The sequence below is a fragment of the Ammospiza nelsoni genome, chromosome 1 (genome assembly GCF_027579445.1).
Source record: "Ammospiza nelsoni isolate bAmmNel1 chromosome 1, bAmmNel1.pri, whole genome shotgun sequence".
NCBI lineage: Eukaryota > Metazoa > Chordata > Aves > Passeriformes > Passerellidae > Ammospiza > Ammospiza nelsoni.
Window position 1 is genome coordinate 22179105 of NC_080633.1, and position 10673 is coordinate 22189777.

General features: G+C 36.3%; 1 protein-coding gene across 3 annotated transcripts in view; it reads right to left on the reverse strand.

The window, feature by feature from the left end:
* ABCB1 (ATP binding cassette subfamily B member 1) overlaps positions 1-9996 on the reverse strand; it is a 48548-nt gene extending 38552 nt beyond the window's left edge. For all 3 annotated transcript variants that reach the window (XR_009418005.1, XM_059467209.1, XM_059467201.1), the window contains exon 1: positions 9814-9996. The gene's annotated coding sequence lies outside the window, so the exon portion shown is untranslated. The remainder of the gene's footprint in view (positions 1-9813) is intronic.
* Positions 9997-10673: the final 677 nt, after the last annotated feature.

Genomic DNA, 10673 nt, shown 5'->3' on the forward strand with positions numbered 1-10673 from the left:
ACAAGAGGAAAACTTCTAATTTTACACTAAAAATTACAAGTGGTCATAAGTTTGTTACACCTATTGGCTAACTACTTCAATGCTCCATCTCCCCTCACAGACATTATTTAGTTGAAGATAGAACAATACCTCTTGGATATTACAATTTCTGTGAAGCTCTGCATCATCAGATGTGTTTTCTATGTGAAAATACTTACATATATTCATAAGGTTTACTTAATCCCCTCTTAGTTAAGATAGTAGCCAATTTCCCTTTGTCTAAAATACTTTTATTGTGTCTGCATTATATTCACACATCTTTTTTAGAATTTTAAGCATGAATACTTTTTACATGTTTGAAATATGATCATAGGCCCCTTGAAATGCTCTGTCAACATTGATTCCATAGGTTGAAGCACAGGTAATTCCCTTCTCTTATATGTTATAAGTGCATGGTTTGAATAATCTCTCTTGGGCTCTCCAGTATAATGAGAGATTGTATTGGCACAATAAACAAACCTTAAATCATTCTTTGAGTCAGTGCTCTTACAGACCATTCACCAGATTTTTCAGTATAACTCTGTGATTTAAGTTGTAGTTTGCATGACCATAACATAATTTTTGGACTGCAGTTAAATTAGGTATACACAGATCATCCTGTACCATACTCACTATTAATTATTTCAGACTATTTCCATGTATTTGACTATCTAAATTTACTCATCCATTCCCCTTCTTGCGTCACAATGTATTAATATTTTATTAACAAACTGATCATGAGATATGAGTTTCTGAAGCTGCAGAAAAAGGCATTTGAAAAATAGGGTTCTCAGGTTCTGTGGCTAAGTTTCAACTACATATCATTCTAACAAATAATTTTTGTTGGGAAAATCTCATCCCACAAATAACAAATTGGATCTATTCACTCTGTTTTATCTGATGCAGGCCAGCACATCATAAATTGACCGATGATATTGGAACTACTGACACAGAGACATTAATCTAATAATGATAATCATTGATATCAGAGACAAACTGTTGTGAAATGATGGCACAATGCCTTCAAAATTTTCTAAACAATATCAAGAAAAGCTAACTTTTTAAATGCACTTTTTAACAAAACTAGCAAACAAGACAAGAAACTGAAGCAAATACTTGAATGTCTGCATATACTGTGGCCAGAGAAAAATCACAAAAGCTACTTTTTTCTTCTATTTACTTTAAAGATGGAAAGATGGATTTTGTAGTAAGAGCCAGGTAGGCAAAATGCTTGAAAGGATTGCAGGAATTATGTAATGATTCCACAATGATATTCAACCCTAGCATAGAACCTGTGAAGAACCTCTGATTTATGGTACTAGAACTCCTGCTCTAGTTAAGCAGCCTGTTAATCAGGGCTGGAAAAGAATAATACTCTGTAAAGCAATTTTGCCAACTTGAATACTATTCTATCAATGAGAATTTTCCTATATGAAAGGAATTATTATACTGTCAGAAACTGACAACTTTGTGTTCCTTTAACTATGCCGTATGCTCAGCTACAGGATAATGTCTATTGTAATTGCTGGACATTTTATTTTTCCTGGATGAAGCATGAGAACAAATCAAGTTAATGTAAACATCAAGCTTCTATTTGTATTTAAAAGGAAAGTCTATTCTGAAAAGCATGTTTTAAAATTACAAAACTCCCCTCTTATTGTCTGTGATTTGATTTGGAGTTAATTTTTAATTCTCATAAGGAGGACTGCCACAAACCAATGTCACTGGATTCCTACTATTAATGTGCTAGTTTTCAGCTTTACAAACTCAGTCTTGTTTCTGAAAACATAACCATTACTTGCTGGATAGTTGCATTTAAAGTTCTATTATTGCTGCACTTGGAAAAATTATTTAAATAAATATAATACAGAACATTAGGGCTTTAAAAATGTTCAGGACTATATTTTACAAATGAAAACTGACAGGAAAAGATAAAAAAAATTATTTTTTGTGCAGGTGGAAAACATTTTTCCCACTTAAATCTGAATAAAATATATAATACTATGACACGTCCAATTTTTGTCCATATAATTTTTCTAGGCAAGGATACGCCTGGTGACATTGTAACAGTACAAGTAATCCTTCCCTCACCGAGTGGCTTTGTTTGGACAGTGACCGTTTGCCACGCACAAAGAGCCCTTTGTGAACTGGGTAAGCTCAGCTTAAAAGTATTCAGCAGTTACTGATTAGTTACCATACATTACCATTTTTTGATAACTTGAATTAATGAAATACTAAACTGAGTGTTAATGCCCATTAGCAAGAAATAGGGAAAATCTTTGTGGGCCAAGGAGTCGTCAGTGAGGTAGGGTAGAGCTGGCTTCTACTGCCCCTGGAAGGAATCTTCTTTGGGACTGAATTACTGTCTTTCAAAGCCCTGCTTTTCCCTTAGGGTTTTATTTCTTTTCATGATGATATTTTTTTTCTCTTGAATACCTAAACTGCTGCTTAACTTCATTTCAAGAGATGTACCTCTGTCTGCAACCTTTCTTACCTTGCAGAACCCCAGTTTTATCAATTTTTTTGCAGTTCTTGCTCCAAATTAAGTAATTTCCTTAAAGGTCTGAAAGATGGTTACACTTCTGTCTTGGATCACAGACAGCTGAACACCTGAGAAACAAGGAAAGGAGTTTACAAACTCCCTATATATTAAATATATAACAGCACTGATTTTATATTTTATACAGAAATCAAAGCTATTGACTGATTCCCTCGTACAATACTATTTAAAGCCATATTTTCTAAATGCTTGCATGATATTCCATACTATCTGTGAAATGTCTCAATCACACAGGAAATTATAAGACTGAAAAACCTCTCATTCAGTTTTTCCCCAGTAATACTGAATTTCAAGTTTTTGTTTATTTCTATAGTTACAGTTAATTACATTTGGAAGTTCATTATATGTGGAAGACATATAATGTCAAAATGCTGCCCTGTCCATCCTCCTTCCTTCAGATAACATCAAATATTACATATTAAATTCTTAACAGGTGTTTGAATTCTGTACCTTCACTGTTAGTTTCCAAAAGCAAAGATGGAGAACTTCAGACTATCTGAACTACTTGGAGTTTTTCTGGATGTCTAAAATGAATTGTTCTTGAGACAAGTTAGACCTGTTACCCCTTCCCTGTCCACAACAAATAGGAAGAACTTCTTCTTTCACTTCACTTTACAGTACGTTCAAAATTTTAATGCTGCTTTCACAAGTGTTGCTTGTCATCTCTTGACAAAAAAACTCAACAAAACCAAAACCCCAAACCAAAAGAAACAAACACCCCCCCCCGTCCCCCTCCCAGTTCCTACAACCCCTCCAGGCAGAATTGGTGTTTTTGGTCTTTGACATTAGTACCCTCTTGACACAAAACTATTTCAAAGATTTGGGGTTTTTTCAGGAAAGTAGCCCCAAACTAAGGGTTATTTCAATAATAGGCAAATATTTTTAATTTCTCTAAATAATTTGACTTCCACTTTCTGTGGCAGTATGAAAGTATACTTACTTATTTTATTTGATCTTAGACTTTGGATTTCATAGCTGTGGTGAAGTGACTAAAGATAATCCTCTCATAAGACATTGGTTACAGCACTGTGACCATGTTCTGCACGTTGTCTTTAACCACAGTCAAATTGCTTGCTCCTTTTTGATGCTTACAGTAAAACAAATGATTGTGCACTCTAAGGTAAAAGTGTTTCTGCAGGCAGTTGGATACTGTGCAGACACATGTTCACAGGCTCCAAACCTTTCAAACATCCATAACCACAGACAATAGAGGCAATGCTCTCTCATATAATTTTTTCTTCCAGAAACATCTGCCATGTACCACACCTCTACCTTACATGTCAACACCAATGATGCCTGACAGCAATCCTGGGAGACTCACCAGGAAGATTCCAGTTATGATATCAAGATATGTCTGCTTGTGATCATTTTGCAAGAAACAGTTCTAAAGAGCCTGGAGGAAATAACTCTTCACCATGCAAGACTTCAGCAACTAGAAAATCAGATTTCTCTATTTTGTGGCCAGCTACATTGTGGCTACAGTAACTGAACAGGCAATTGCCTACAGTCTTTCTAGTGACTCAGATTTGATGCTCTCATGTCTGATTAATCTACTTGCATCTTCTCTAAATCCCTATTTTCCTAATTCCATAAAGGATCTTTAATCTTAATTTCCATAAATTCATCATAAGATCATTAAAATGTATTTGGATTACAACAAAGTTTATCATTCTATCTGCAGGTATTATCCTTGTTAAGGGAAAACATCATTTTTCCATACACTTCCCACTGAAACTTGAATTTATTTGACTATGCATAGCAAATCCAGATTTCAGGGCATTTTTCTTATTTATTTCTTACTGATGCCTAAGTATAAACTTTGTGTAAAAGTGACATAACCTATTAAACAGTAATGCAATCAATGAAACTTAAGAAGTGCTAATCATGGCCAAACTCATTTGAGTAATACTAGTAAATTCAGACCTTCCTGCCAAGAAACAAGAAAGCACCCACATAAGATATTTAACTACTCAGCGAGCCTCAGAGGTCTTCCTCAATGTTCCTCCCCTTCCCTGTGTGGACAGTGAAGTCACGACATGATTTCCTACTTCCCAGACAGAATGGAAGATAAAGGCTGCAGGTCAGAGGCAGAAGGACTGGCAGGTGGCTCCCCAAATGTTGATATTCATGGGAACCCTTGAATCACAAGGCTTTGGACAGTGTTGCAGCACCACAAAATGATAATTGAAGGAACAAAGTGATCTCTGCTCATATTCCAACTTCCTCACTCTTTGCACTCTAGACATCCTCCTTTCTGACTCAGCCCTGTCATGACCTCTGCACAGTTTACATTCTGCTCATTCTGCTCGCATGCAATGACACATTGTGTGAGCGCCGCTGTGAGCGCCCTGATAGTACATGTATACCTTGATTTCTTTTTATAGTCAACAATAAATCATGAATGATTAACAGCTCACCCTGATTGAATAAAGTGTTCAGAGCAGGCCTGTTGCCATAACACCACTCACTGAGGACAAATGAGTTTGTTAGTATGGAAAACATTCAAGAAAGCAACTCTTAGCATCTCATTTGAGCACTAATCAAACCAAGATATCTCCTATTGTAAGGAGAAATCTACTCTCCTTGCATTCATTGTCTGCACCTGGCATGCAAGGAATGCTGTTCCAGTAGAAATTAGAGAACCTAAGGCAAAGGATCCAGAGAATACCTGTGGGCAAGGTATGCTTATTAAATGCTAATTGAGATTCCTCAATCGGAGCATCCTCTGGGGTTCTCTGAATTGTCAGTACTATGAAACAGAACCAAATTTAGAAAATTGATCTCTTTTAAACTACTTCTGGTGAGTATCTGTAAGATTTGGCATGCAAAAAAAGCCTTTTATCTAACCAATAGAAGAAAAAATCTGGCAGTGACTCCATGTCATGGGCCATTTGCAAAAGACATTATAGGACTTTTCGTGGTGTCTGTAGATGGATATATTGCTAAATTACCACACACCCTAAAGAAGAAAAATTATTTCTGCAGTGATCATGCATGGCTGGCAATCAGTTAGTGAAGACATCCACCGAGCTGGAAGTTATAAGCAGGTGTGAGCAGAACCAGGCCAAGTTCTATAATGAAACTGATTCCATGGTACGGTGCACAAGAGGCAGGAGAACGTATCTGCCTAGGTTATTTATGGAACACCTTGGCAACACATTAGGAAAGAAAGATGCTTATTACTGTATGTTACAAGACCATAAAAATTACTCACACACTAATGGCATAATCTAATGTGTATATGAAATGGTATGTTTACAAGAACAAAATAACCGAAATTCAGTACTTCATTTTATTCCAAATATATACGTGACAAAATCTCTTTCTGAATACTGGTGTGATGCATTGTTTCACAGAATAGACTTACAACCTACTTTCCTAATATATTTCCACCTATAGTCACATATCAAGTAAACAGAACTATTCAAGAGTAGTAGATCTCTCAAGAGAAGCATGTGTACATGTTTCCTTCAGGCCCAAAAATGAAACTAAGTCTAAGTCATCATGAATGCATGTCTTTTCATGAACTGGGGGTTGGATTGTGTTATCACATTTAATTTGTTGCAGAGTTCACCTTGCTCCATTAAATCCAGCACTAGAACAGACAATCTCCTCTGTTTCACAAAAGGGTGAAGTTGGGCAGGAAGAATAATGCTTACCTCAAGATTTCATAGTAAGATGTTCCCCAAAAACATTCTAACCCCAAGAGCAGTAAAAGTTATCTTGCTCCTTTTTATGTGCCACCATTTTTGCAGTCATCAAAACATCCTTTGTGAGACCACAATGTTCATAGTAGTGGCTATTCTGCAAACTGATCTCCTCCCAACAGATAACATGGATACAGATAAGAACCTGACTGTCATGCCATATCAGATGACTCATATACATTAGTGTTAAACCATGATAGGAAATAGAAGAAAATAATAATTACATTGTTCAACTCTAAAAATCCCTTCTTCATATATATTTAGATTAATACAAGAAAAAAGAGGGGTGAACAATAGAAAAGGAAAAAAATATATGTATATCTTCTATATCAGCAAAATATGAGTGGAAATAATGGCAAATTCTTACAAAAAAATGTTACCTCTGTTTTGCATCAGTTTTAATCTAGCTGATAATAAGAACATTCAGGCTTTTGTCTCTCTTTGGATCTGTGTGTATAATACTAGTCTAGTGGTGTTTAAAGGTAGATTCTCAGTTTCTGATTTCTAGGTTTACCTTAAAGTTTCTGCAGTTAACCATTTACTAACTTGAAGACACACCCTGAAACCTCTACTGCACAGATGGATTTCTGCACACTCAGAAAGCCATTTTATTTCATTACCAGTCACCCAGAACACAACTGTCAACTATACTAGAAGGATATAAGGGAAACTCAAACTGTAACTATACTGAAAATTCAGGTTAAAGTGAAAACAAAATAGGCTTTTAAGACCTAGTTATGATGTTAAAACCAAAACAGTGGTAAAAAAAGAATGCACCCTGCTGGTTCCTCCTGACTGGGTTGTGCTGTTCCTAAAATGTGGGAGATTATTATAACAATAGTAGCTGACCTGACTGCAGAGCAAGAGGATTTGCTTAAAACTTGGGGCCACTGAATTCAGAAACTTTTAAAATGGGGGTTTCGGGGCTAAGGATTAGTTTTCCTTAACTAGTAAATATTGTACAGCCTCAGAATGGAGTATGATTATCAGCTATACTGCAGGAACAATTTTCTGCAAGAAATTTAGTAGGTAGATGTCTCAGAACAGTTATCTGAGCAATGCCAGGAGACTTGGCTAGCAGGCTATTCCATCTAGAATGCTATGAGACTATAAAATATTGTGAATTCTAAGATAATTGTTAGTATTGGCATCTGGGAATGTATCTGGTGAAATAGAACCACTGTCTTTCATGTGGCAGTGGTACAAGACTTAAGCTAGAAAGAGTAATTATCAGATGTGGCAATCAAGCAGAGCTACAATGGAAAGAGCTGCAAATTCAGCTTCAGCAGGTATGGACAAGGAAAATGGCAAGGTGACGGAGGTAAGAAAGAATACAAGGAAATCCCAGTTCTGTGGATCTCCTAAAAGGAGATGTCTACACACTGTAGACTATAGTTTTCAGAAATACAGCCGTAAATGACCAGTCTCCATTTAAGATAATGATAAAAAGGAACAGAAAAGGAAAAAACAATCTTCAGTGTGGGTTAAGCTCTTTATGTAAAAAGAGGTTGTAATGGTAACTGCAAAATATTTTTGGACAATATAATAAAAACTTCCTTTAGGGGACAACATTGAAACTGCTGGAAGAAAACATTGTAAATTTGAGAAAAAGAGGCAAAGCTTTTAGAAAATGGAATGGAATACATAGATTCCTTGCTGGCTCCTTTTGTCAAGCAAATAAAAAATCATGAGGAATGAAAACTATGGAAAATTATAGGTCCCTCTCAGCAAAGCCCTCAGGCATCATCTCTTCGTCTCAGTAACAAAGTCTAGGGAGACTCTGCTGTCTATTTGCCCTTGGTCTAGTGGTAAAATTGCAATATAACCAATGGAAATGGCCAATAGCCATATCAGTACTGGGTAGTCAAGGGAAGAACATTAACTACCACTAGTGCCATGCTGTTAATTGATACTGTAGTGTCAATTAATATTTATTCAACAAATATTTATTCCAGCTATAGCTCAAGAAAGAGGGAAAATAATAAAACTTGCAGCACTGTATGCATGAATGGATGTTCAAGTACCTGTATTAAGATCTCTGCCTGCAGTTAAAGAGCTGCCAAGTTCAAGAGTCCTCCTGTTTCTTCAGGAATGGGAGGATCCCTTTTAGGAACACCAGGGAATTATTGGCACAGCCTTGTTGAAACAAAATGAATTAGCCACAGATTTTGCTACGGATGTTTGTGAAATTGGGCCTGACCAGTGGGAGGTGAGGGTGGAGTGATTCCTGCAAGTCATTGATGCTTTGTTATTAAGAATCCGGAGGAAGCAAAAACAGTGGATATTTGGGTAACAGAATTTCCTCAAGTTTTGTGTGTCTGTAATTTAAAATGTGAAAAAATAGAAATTGTGTTTTAATAGCAGAGGAAGGACTCCAATCCACCATCAACAAGTTTACTGGTAAGCAAGATCTTAGTACAGAGACCTATTATTTTAACATCCTATTTGTCCAGGGTTAAAAGCAAAGAAAAAATGCAAAAAGTGAGATTTTAGCACTTAAATAATGTAACCATCTCTCAGGTTGTTTGTGTGCCTGAAATTCGTGTAATACTAAGCAGATTATTTGGCTGCTATTTTGTTCCTGATTTAGCCAGTGCTTTCTTTGGAATTCCACTAACAGAGCACAGCTGATAACCACATCTAGCTGTGAGAGAAATTAATGTTGTTTTATCCATGTTACTCCAGACTTTCAGACAAAATACAACACACACACATGAAATTACCATCAGAATATGCTATGTCATACCACACATGAATGGTATATCAGTACATGGAAAAACTAAAAGTTTGGTAATATACTCAAGAAGTAGCCAGCGTTACTTAAATCAGAGGTTTCAAAGCTAATCATGACAAAACTCAGGTACAATCTAAAGTGAAATACTCAGTCATAGTTTTAGGTTGAAGAAATGGTGATGCTGGTATCACCAAAGGGTAGAACTGACTATGAGAGTCCATGCATGAAAAAATTGTATTTGTTTCACTTTTGCAGCTGCTTACATTTTTGTGAGAATCATATTTGCAGAAATTAGTAAACCACTAACCAAATTAGTGAAGAAATCTCACAAAAAAAGAATTTAAAAAAAGAAGAGAAAAAAAGAAGTAAAACTGCATTAGTTCAAGTGCTGGCCTTTAGATGTACATTACTGTAAGCTGCTTCATGTTCAGCTGGCCACTACCAATCTACACGGTGCTGTTTAAAAAACACAGAAAAAAAATTATTTAGCTTCAAGATTCTTAACATTTGTGGGAAAAAAACTCTATTCCTTATTAAAAACCATGTTTAGCATTAGTATAGGCAATTAGTTTTGGATAGGCATCACTAGAGGCTGCTTTGCAGCAGTTCATATCACACATGCTCCACTAAAGTACATAATCAGTGGAAAAGTAAAAACTGAATATATAGCAAATCTAGGCTAGCTGGATGCTCACTGGCTTTTATAAATAAGAGCTTTCTGTAGAATAAGGCAAGCCTTTACCACTAGCTCTATAGAGTTTTTAATCACTGGAAAGAACAGAAGTGCACTTTACCTTTTTATGTGTCTCCCACCGGATAACAGCTCTGTTATTGTCTTCGTGCCACAGGTTATTCTGTGTGGTTCACAAATGGCTCCAGTTTTTATCAAAAGTATGGAAAATCCTCTATTAGATATGCTGGGAAAACTAAAAAAGAGCTGTCTGCCTTCACTCTGCACAAGCAAAAGAGCCACAACCTCTGCTAATGATGTTAAAAGAGAAACCCAAAGGAAATGACCTAGCTTCATACTTGGTTTCAGACCGGATACATCAAGCTTTAACTACTTGGCTACCAAAGTATGGAAATCTGGTGGCCTCTCCATCACAGAAAGGAAAACCTGAACATAGGTTAATAGAAGCACTGAGAAAAAAAAATTGCAGGTCATGTAAAAGCCTATCAAAAAGAAACACAGAGGTAGCAGACTTGGAATAATAGTCAAGCACACATCCATGCCAAGATTGTGGTAGTCCCAGTAGATTTGACATTGGAAGAAACAGCAAGCTTGCAAACAAACTGAAGAAAATCAAACAAACTGAAGAAAATACAAAGCAAGGTATAAAAAGATAGAGCAACTTACAACATGGAAATGAGGGTTAACGTAGGAAAAGTTTAATAACTGGAGCAAAGTAAAATATAACAACTACAACAATAATAATAGTATCAATAATAATGAAAGAGAGAGGGAGATAAAACCCAGGAGAAATTAGTGATGCACAAGATAGTTGCTCACCACTCAGTAACTGATGTTCAGCCTGTCCCTGTGCTGCGATCGGCTCCTCCCAGCCAACTCCCCCTCTTATAGGACATTCTGTGGTAGGAAATATTCCTTTGGCCATCTCGGGTCAGTTGTCCTGACTGTGCTCCCCCTGCTCCC